Genomic DNA, 10676 nt, shown 5'->3' with positions numbered 1-10676 from the left:
CACACACACACGCAGGACTAATACACACACACACACACGCAGGACAAATACACACACACACACACACGCAGGACAAATACACACACACACACACACGCAGGACAAATACACGCACACACACACAGGACAAATACACACACACACACACACAGGACACACACACACACAAACACACTGGACACACAAACTTGACACACACACTGTACTCACACACACACACTGTACTCACACACACACACTGGACACACACACACACAGGACACAAACACTGAAAACGTTCTTACCAACACTTGACCAGTGTGTGTGTGTGTGTGTGTGTGTGTGTGTGTGTGTGTGTGTGTGTGTGTGTGTGTGTGTGTGTGTGTGTGTGTGTGTGTGTGTGTGTGTGTGTGTGTGTGTGTGTGTGTGTGTGTGTTCAGGTGTATCCCTCAATGACTGTCTGTTCTTCTGCTTACCGCTACAGTGTGGAACGTGGTGGAGAGAACAGAATGAAACCTGGACTTAGAAAATCTGAGTGTTGACTGCTGTGAAGAATATGACTAAGAATAAGTCTTAATTCAAGTTAAGTCAAAGACCACCATCATTACTGACTTGGTCATATTAAACATCATCTGTAGTTCTACAGAAGCAGAAATCAGGGACACCAACGTTTATAAAGAGTTGATATGACAGTGTGTGTGTGTGTAGTAGGTGTGTGTGTGTAGTAGGTGTGTGTGTGTGAGTGTGTGTGTGTGTAATTAATGGGAATAAGGTTTTATATATATATATATATAACAAGTCTCAAGTTACCTTAACTTCTCCTTTTGATACCTAGAAACATCTACATTAAATGAATTAGTGAAAAGTGAGTTAACATTCTAATGTGAATGATGATGATTTCTAATATTGTGTCTGGTTTCATCCATCAGATGTCTGTGATCTCACACTGGACCTAAACACAGTAAACAGACGCCTCTCTCTGTCTGAGGAGAACAGAAAGGTGACACGTAGGACAGAGGAGCAGCCGTATCCTGATCACCCAGAGAGATTTGAGGTCTGTAGACAGGTGCTGTGTAGAGAGGGTCTGACTGGGCGCTGTTACTGGGAGGTAGAGTGGAGTGGGATAATGGGGGCTGGTATAGGAGTGACATATAAAGGAATCAGCAGGAGAGGATGGGGTGATGACTGTTGGCTTGGAGCCAATGACAAGTCCTGGTGTCTGTTCTGCTCTGACAACAGTTACTCTGCCTGTCACAATAATAACTCCACTACCATAGACGTCCCCTCCTCCAGCTGGTATAATAATAACTCCACTACCATAGACGTCCCCTCCTCCAGCTGGTATAATAATAACTCCACTACCATAGACGTCCCCTCCTCCAGCTGGTATAATAATAACTCCACTACCATAGACGTCCCCTCCTCCAGCTCCCACAGAGTAGGAGTGTATCTGGACTGGCCAGCCGGCACTCTGTCCTTCTATAGAGCCTCCTCTGACACACTGACCCACCTGATCACATTCACCTCCACATTCACTGAGCCCCTCTATCCAGCGTTTAGGGTTGATTATGAATCCTCAGTGTCCCTGAAATAATAACTGGACACACACACACACACACACACACACACACACACACACACACACACACACACACACACACACACACACACACACACACACTGACACACACACACACACTGGACACACACACTGGACACACACTGGACACACACTGGACACACACACTGGACACACACTGGACACACACACTGGACACACACACTGGACACACACACTGGACACACACACTGGACACACACACTGGACACACACACTGGACACACACACTGGACACACACACACCGGACACACACACACACATCGAACACACACACACACATCGAACACACACACACACATCGAACACACACACACACACATCGAACACACACACACACACATCGAACACACACACACATCGAACACACACACACATCGAACACACACACACATCGAACACACACACACATCGAACACACACACACATCGAACACACACACACATCGAACACACACACACATCGAACACACACACACATCGAACACACACACACATCGAACACACACACACATCGAACACACACACACATCGAACACACACACACACTGGACACACACACACACACACACTGGACACACACACACACATTCACACACACACACACATTCACACACACACACAGCGGACACACACACACAGCGGACACACACTCTGACACACGCACACACACAGTGTGATTTTATGATGTGTTTTTCTGTTTGTGTTTGTACCACAGGAGGTTGGTGGGACCTTATTTAGGGAGGACAGGCTTGTAATGGCTGGAGTGGAATAAGTGGAATGGTATCAAACACGTGGTTTCCATGTGTTCCATTTCATTCACTCTGTTCCAGACATTATTATGAGCCGTCCTCCCCTCAGCAGCCTCCTCTGGTATGTACTGTTCTGTATGTGAGAGAGACCCAACAAGGAATTACAATGTATGTATTACTTTTAATACCTGCAAATGGCAAATAAACTACTGGAACTCCTTATGAATGTCTGCAGCCGACAAGAGGTGAAAATATTACCGGAATATTCTGCAAAATGTTGATGAAGACGTCACTCAATCCACCCAAAACAACATGCAGTCTTTCCACAAGACTCCCATGAAGTTATAGTGTGACGTTATGAGTCGACGTTAAAGTAACATTCTCACAACATACTGCACTTGTTTTATCCTGTTTTAGATGTATCCTCTGTTTAAACATTTAAACTCTTACAATAACACCGTTAAAATACCAATGTGATCATTTCTTGTCTTTTATGTTGGAAAAACAAATTGTACAATTATATGTGGACATACGCTCCATAGTTGTACAAGTATACATGGTTATATTGTACTTTTCATAATAAAACATACTTGAAACAAGAAAAAGCATGTTAATTGTGAAAACAATTTCATTATTGATTTTACATTGCTTCTCCCTGTCTCATGTTGTAACGGCTGTCGTGGATGACCAAAACGCAGACGAGATATATATGCTCATTTTTCTATTTAATTAGAACAAAATCAACAACCCACAAACCCCAGGTGAAAACACACTCCTAATATATGACTCCCAATCAGGAACAACGACATACAGCTGTTCCTGATCGGGAGCCACACAGACTAACAAAGAAACAGAACAACTAGATAAACCATAGAAAACCAACTGTCACAAAATCCATCGTGCTGTTGAAAGGAGGACCAAGGCGCAGCGGGAATATGGATGCTCATATTTTAATTTTTTAAAAAGGAGTAAAGCATCCACTGAAAAAACAATAAACACAACAGGGACAGTCTTACAGGCATACAAAAACGCAGTGCAAGAACAACCACCAATAACCCCAAAGAAAAACACACACACCTATATAGGACTTCCAATCAACGGCAACTCAACACACCTGCCTTCAATTGGAAGTCCCAATCAACAATACAAACATTCCCATACACAAAACTGCCACGTCCTGACCCCAAAACTAAAACAATAGCTCCATCTGCTGGTCAGGACGTGACAGTACCCCCCCCTAAAGGTGCAGACCCCGGGATGCACCTACCAACAGAAAACACCAACAAAAAACCCATAAACAATAACCCCTAAACAATAAGGGAGGGAAGGGAGGGTGGCTGCTGTCACCGACGGCACTGTGCTACACCCTCCCTCCCCAACCCACCTATCCTGGAGGTGGCTCAGGTGCAGGACGTGGACCTCGCTCCACCTTCGGCGTCGCCCACTTTGGTGGCGCCGATAGCTGCACCAGGCAGACGGGCCACTCGGGCTGACCCTGGCAGACCGACCACTCGGGCTGGGTCGGAAGACATGCGGGCCACTCGGGCTGGGCCGGAGGACAGGAGGACCACTCGGGCTGGGCCGGAGGACAGGAGGACCACTCGGGCTGGGCCGGAGGACAGGAGGGCCACTCGGGCTGGGCCGGAGGGCAGGAGGGCCACTCGGGCTGGGCCGGGGGGCAGGAGGGCCACTCGGGCTGGGCTGGGGTGCAGGAGGGCCAGTCGGGCTGGGCCGGAGGACAGGAGGGCCACTTGGGCTGGGCCGGAGGACAGGAGGGCCACTCGGGCTGGGCTGGAGGGCAGGCAGGGCACCCTGGCAGATCCGGGCAGGCAGGCACCTCTGGCAGAACCGGGCAGTCGGGCCACTCTGGCAGAACCGGGCAGTCGGGCCACTCTGGCAGAACCGGGCAGTCTGGCCACTCTGGCAGAACCGGGCAGTCTGGCCACTCTGGCAGAACCAGGCAGTCTGGCCACTCTGGCAGAACCGGGCAGTCTGGCCACTCTGGCAGAACCGGGCAGTCTGGCAGAACCGGGCAGTCTGGCCACCCTGGCAGAACCGGGCAGTCGGGCCACTCTGGCAGTTCCGGGCAGTCGGGCCACTCTGGCAGCTTCTGACTAGCAGGCGGCTCTGGTGACTGTTGACTGGCGGGCAGCTCTGGTGACTGTTGACTGGCGGGCAGCTCTGGCGACGTACGACTGGCGGGCAGCTCTGGCGACGTACGACTGGCGGGCAGCTCTGGTGACTGTTGACTGGCGGGCAGCTCTGGTGACTGTTGACTGGCGGGCAGCTCTGGTGACTGTTGACTTGCGGGCAGCTCTGGCGACTTACGCCTGGCGAGACTGGGCTGACGCACTAGACTCCTGATGCGTGGGGCTGGTACTGGACGTGCCAGCCTGGAGACACGCACCTCCATGCTAGTGCGTCTAGCGGGAAACACCGGACCGAAAGGGCGCACTGGTGGTCTTGAGTGCAGGGTTGGCTTGACCCCTTCCGCTCGATGCTCACCTTGCCCTGGCACCTGCGGGGCGCTGGTACCGGGTGGACTGGGCTGTGCGTCCGTATAGGCGAGATGGTGCGTACCTCAGCGTAACATGGCGCCCTCCACCTCATACGCACCTCCCTGTAGTCACGGGTAGCTGGCTTATGGCTCTTCCCTGGCCTGGCCAAACTACTCGTGTGCCCCCCCCCAAAAAAATGTTGGGGCTGCCTCTCAGGTTCCCTTAGCTCCCTTAACTTGTCCTCCCAGAATTGTCTTTCGTCCTGCCAGGTCCATTCCTCCATTTTTTTCTCCAGTGGCTTCCTCCTCTTCTGCTGCTTGGTCCTTTGGTGGGTGGTTCTGTCACAAAATCCTTCGTGCTGTTGAAAGGAGGACCAAGGCGCAGCGGGAATATGGATGCTCATATTTTAATTTTAAAAAAAGGAGTAAAGCATCCACTGAAAAAACAATAAACACAACAGGGACAGTCTTACAGGCATACAAAAACGCAGTGCAAGAACAACCACCAATAACCCCAAAGAAAAACACACACACCTATATAGGACTTCCAATCAACGGCAACTCAACACACCTGCCTTCAATTGGAAGTCCCAATCAACAATACAAACATTCTCATACACAAAACTGCCACGTCCTGACCCCAAAACTAAAACAATAGCTCCATCTGCTGGTCAGGACGTGACACCAACACTAGAACAAAACTTAAACCCCAGACTACATAAATCAAACACCCCTTAAATAACACACACAACCCGAACCATATGAAACAAATACCCCTCTGCCACGTCCTGACCAAATATAATACAATTACTCCCTCTGCTGGTCAGGACATGACAGTACCCCCCCTAAAGGTGCAGACCCCAGAATGCACCTAAAAAGAAAAACCTAAATCCCCCCCAAAACAAGAACAAAAACAAAACCCAAATACCCCCTAAACAAAAAGGGAGGGAAGGGAGGGTGGCTGCCGTCAACGACGGCACTAGTGCTACACCCCCCCTCCCCAACCCACCTATACTGGAGGTGGCTTAGGTTCGGGACGTGGACTCCGCTCCACCCTAGGCTTCGCCCACTTAGGTGGCTCTGGACTGGCGGGCGGCTCTGGACTGGCGGGCGGCTCTGGACTGGCGGGCAGCTCCGGACTGGCGGGCGGCTCTGGACTGGCGGGCGGCTCTGGCGGCTCCGGACTGGCGGACGGCTCTTGAAATGTCCAAAAAAGGTATTTAAATGGGCCTACCAGACATCTTCTTGAGAGAAGATAAGGTCAGGGACTCCTGACTTACTCTCTGTCATGTTGAAATAGGTTCTCCTGTCTTACTCTCCGTCATGTTGAAATAGGTTCTCCTGTCTTACTTTCTGTCATGTTGAGATGGGTTTCCCTGTCTTACTTTCTGTCATGTTGAGATGGGTTAGTTCTTCTTGAGAGAACTAACCAAAAATTTGTCGAACTAACCCAAAATTAGTCGAAAGGCTAAGGGATTCTCTTCCTGAGAAGAAACTGACAGCCTTCAAACAGAGCAAAAAAAGTCGTCCCAAACAATATGTCAAAATGAATAAAAAAATGATACAGCTGTCTTTAATAAGATCAAACTGAACTAACTGCTATCTTGAAATGTTGAAAAAGTGTTTTTAAATAGCTCAGTCTTATCACTCAATATGAGTCAAAATCTGTCCCAGGAGGTGTTGGAGGGTGGGTTGGGTTGGTCCCAGGAGGTGTAGGAGGGTGGGTTGGGTTGGTCCCAGGAGGGGATGGAGGGTGGGTTGGGGTGGTCCCAGGAGGGGTTGGAGGGTGGGTTGGGTTGGTCCCAGGAGGTGTAGGAGGGTGGGTTGGGTTGGTCCCAGGAGGGGATGGAGGGTGGGTTGGGGTGGTCCCAGGAGGGGATGGAGGGTGGGTTGGGGTGGTCCCAGGAGGGGTTGGAGGGTGGGTTGGGGTGGTACCAGGAGGGGTTGGAGGGTGGGTTGGGGTGGTCCCAGGAGGGGTTGGAGGGTGGGTTGGGGTGGTCCCAGGAGGGGATGGAGGGTGGGTTGGGGTGGTCCCAGGAGGGGTTGGAGGGTGGGTTGGGGTGGTCCCAGGAGAGGATGGAGGGTGGGTTGGGGTGGTCCCAGGAGGGGATGGAGGGTGGGTTGGGGTGGTCCCAGGAGGGGTTGATGCAGCTCAGGTGAGTGATTTTATATGTGGTTAATTATAATTGTATTTACCTGCAATACCTGGTTTACATAATATACTGATATTTATATTTGAACAGTATTGTGTCTCTAGCTGTATAACCATTCCTGCTGCTATTTGTTCTGATATATATTTTAACAGTATTGTGTCTCTAGCTGTATAGCCATTCCTGCTGCTATTTGTTCTTGTCTGTGTTCCTTTATAATAAATAAAAAAGTTGATCACAAAAAAAGGAAAAGTGCTCAGAGTTTCAACTGAAAATCAGAGACAGGAAAATCAAGTCACATGCTTCCACTATGGCAAGGTGGGAAATCAGGCTTCTTCTACATGCTGGTGTAAGGACATGGATTGTCCAGCCTGTGGTATAAAGGGATGTCAGGATTCTACATGCTGGTGTAAGGACATGGATTGTCCAGCCTGTGGTATAAAGGGATGTCAGGATTCTACATGCTGGTGTAAGGACATGGATTGTCCAGCCTGTGGTATAAAGGGATGTCAGGATTCTACATGCTGGTGTAAGGACATGGATTGTCCAGCCTGTGGTATAAAGGGATGTCAGGATTCTACATGCTGGTGTAAGGACATGGATTGTCCAGCCTGTGGTATAAAGGGATGTCAGGATTCTACATGCTGGTGTAAGGACATGGATTGTCCAGCCTGTGGTATAAAGGGATGTCAGGATTCTACATGCTGGTGTAAGGACATGGATTGCCCAGCCTGTGGTATAAAGGGATGTCAGGATTCTACATGCTGGTGTAAGGACATGGATTGTCCAGCCTGTGGTATAAAGGGATGTTAGGATTCTACATGCTGGTGTAAGGACATGGATTGTCCAGCCTCTGTTAAAAAGGACCACATCGAACAAGTCTCCAGAAACAAAAAGAGAACAGAGAAAGCATCATACTGAAAACAAGAAACAGACATTCCAAGGAAAGACCAATAGACATGTTCACACTGCTGAGTAAGAGAACACTGAGGTGAGTGACTCATCAGACCAGGAAGTCACACTGAAAATACAGACTTTTTCCTGCCGGGCTGCACGGCTACTATGTCTCCCGGTATGGAGATTGACACAGGAGCAGCTGTATCTCTTGTGTCAGAAAAAAGACACTGAAACACCTTCCACTTTAACCAGTGCACCTCGTGTTAAAGACTTACACAGGTGAATCTGTCACCTTGAGAGACATCACTCGAAGTCACAGTTCAGGTAAACAGACCAACTGAAAAGCTGCTATGTTGTGAAGGGAGACTATACATCACTACTGGGATGTTCATAGTTGGAGAAAATCACACTGGACTGGCCATCAGTGCAGACAATGACACATGGAGACACAGACCTACCTGCCATCTTAAAGAAACAGATGGATTTAATGGACAGCAGGGTTGTATGAACGACATCACAGGGAAGCTTGGCATTAAGCCAGACAGCAAACCAAAGGTTCTGAAAGCAGGACCTGTAGCTTCTGCTATCAGACCAAAAGTGGAGGCTGACTTGGAGGTTTAGTCAAGAACAAAGTACTGGAGCCGGTCAGCATGAGTGAATGGTCAACACCCATCTACCAGTCCTTAATTAACACTAGAACCACCTGGTCTATCAGCCTATCAGAACACCCATCTACCAGTCCTTAATTAACACTAGAACCACCTGGTCTTTCAGCCTATCAGAACACCCATCTACCAGTCCTTAACACTAGAACCACCTGGTCTATCAGCCTATCAGAACACCCATCTACCAGTCCTTAACACTAGAACCACCTGGTCTTTCAGCCTATCAGAACACCCATCTACCAGTCATTAATTAACACTAGAACCACCTGGTCTTTCAGCCTATCAGAACACCCATCTACCAGTCCTTAACACTAGAACCACCTGGTCTATCAGCCTATCAGAACACCCATCTACCAGTCCTTAGACCAGGTGGTTCTAGTGTTAAGGACTGGTAGATGGGTGTTCTGATAGGCTGATAGATCAGGTGGTTCTAGTGTTATCAGCCTATCAGAACACCCATCTACCAGTCCTTAACACTAGAACCACCTGGTCTATCAGCCTATCAGAACACCCATCTACCAGTCCTTAACACTAGAACCACCTGGTCTTTCAGCCTATCAGAACACCCATCTACCAGTCCTTAACACTAGAACCACCTGGTCTATCAGCCTATCAGAACACCCATCTACCAGTCCTTAACACTAGAACCACCTGGTCTATCAGCCTATCAGAACACCCATCTACCAGTCCTTAACACTAGAACCACCTGGTCTATCAGCCTATCAGAACACCCATCTACCAGTCCTTAACACTAGAACCACCTGGTCTATCAGAACACCCATCTACCAGTCCTTAACACTAGAACCACCTGGTCTATCAGCATATACGTCCCCGCTAGAGGAAGTTGCCAGGCCTCCACTTTAGCATATGCATCAGATGCATATCAACCAGCAAGGTGCAAGGTGTGAAAACATGGTTTGTTAAATAAACACTTGATACATAGTGTATAAACTATTGTAAAGGATAAATTACATGAAGAAATATTAGTGGAAATATATAAATAAAATAACAACAATTGTTAATTCTACAGAGTAGAAAATCAAATGGTCCTGCAGCCTATTTCCCTGACAATAAAACACTACAGTGGAATCCATTTGATCAACTGTATTTGTAGATTTGATTAGTAATGGAGTTATAGTAATTAATAAAGTCAATTTACAGTTTCTTTTGACAAATTAGAAACAAAAAAATCTATAATAATAATAAAACCAGCCAGGTCCGCTGGTGAAACGATTTGCTGTATTCCTAATCAAAAGCACCAGGGAACAATTGTAAAAGATGAATTTCATAAATAAATATTTGTGGAAATATATTGATGACAAGATATTAAAACAATAATTTGTTGATTGTATCAGACACTGTACCGCGCCTTTACACGTGAATCAATCCCATCTTCTCTTTATGCTTCGCGTCCACAAACAAATCTAATCGGTTTTCATTGGCCTTGTTCGGTGTGCACCTGCCGACTTGACATTGTGTCTTCTTTCTCCCCCGAGGGAGATGTGGTGCCTGGGGGAAAAGAGAGAGCAGGACCTGCTTCCTGCTTGGTGACTGTAGCTTCTTTCTCCCCCGAGGGAGATGTGGTGCCTGGGGGAAAAGGGAGAACAGGACCTGCTTCCTGCTTGGTGACTGTAGCTTCTTTCTCCCCCGAGGGAGATGTGGTGCCTGGGGGAAAAGGGAGAGCAGGACCTGCTGCCTGCTTGGTGACTGTAGCTTCTTTCTCCCCCGAGGGAGATGTGGTGCCTGGGGGAAGAGAGAGAACAGGACCTGCTTCCTGCTTGGTGACTGTAGCTTCTTTCTCCCCCGAGGGAGATGTGGTGCCTGGGGGAAGAGGGAGAGCAGGACCTGCTGCCTGCTTGGTGACTGTAGCTTCTTTCTCCCCCGAGGGAGATGTGGTGCCTGGGGGAAGAGAGAGAACAGGACCTGCTTCCTGCTTGGTGACTGTAGCTTCTTTCTCCCCCGAGGGAGATGTGGTGCCTGGGGGAAGAGAGAGAACAGGACCTGCTTCCTGCTTGGTGACTGTAGCTTCTTTCTCCCCCGAGGGAGATGTGGTGCCTGGGGGAAAGGGAGAACAGGACCTGCTTCCTGCTTGGTGACTGTAGCTTCTTTCTCCCCCGA

General features: G+C 48.7%; 1 long non-coding RNA gene across 1 annotated transcript in view; it reads left to right on the top strand.

Moving 5' to 3' along the window:
- The window catches only part of LOC145866935 (uncharacterized), a 12268-nt gene extending 9311 nt beyond the window's left edge, over positions 1-2957 (top strand). The window contains exon 4 of the long non-coding RNA XR_014383172.1: positions 464-2957. This is a non-coding gene — a long non-coding RNA (uncharacterized LOC145866935). The remainder of the gene's footprint in view (positions 1-463) is intronic.
- The last annotated feature ends 7719 nt before the right edge of the window (positions 2958-10676 follow it).

This window comes from Salmo salar, unplaced genomic scaffold (genome assembly GCF_965601325.2).
Source record: "Salmo salar unplaced genomic scaffold, fSalSal1 ptg000136l, whole genome shotgun sequence".
In the NCBI taxonomy this organism is placed as follows: domain Eukaryota; kingdom Metazoa; phylum Chordata; class Actinopteri; order Salmoniformes; family Salmonidae; genus Salmo; species Salmo salar.
This window is presented reverse-complemented; position numbering and strand designations above follow the sequence as displayed.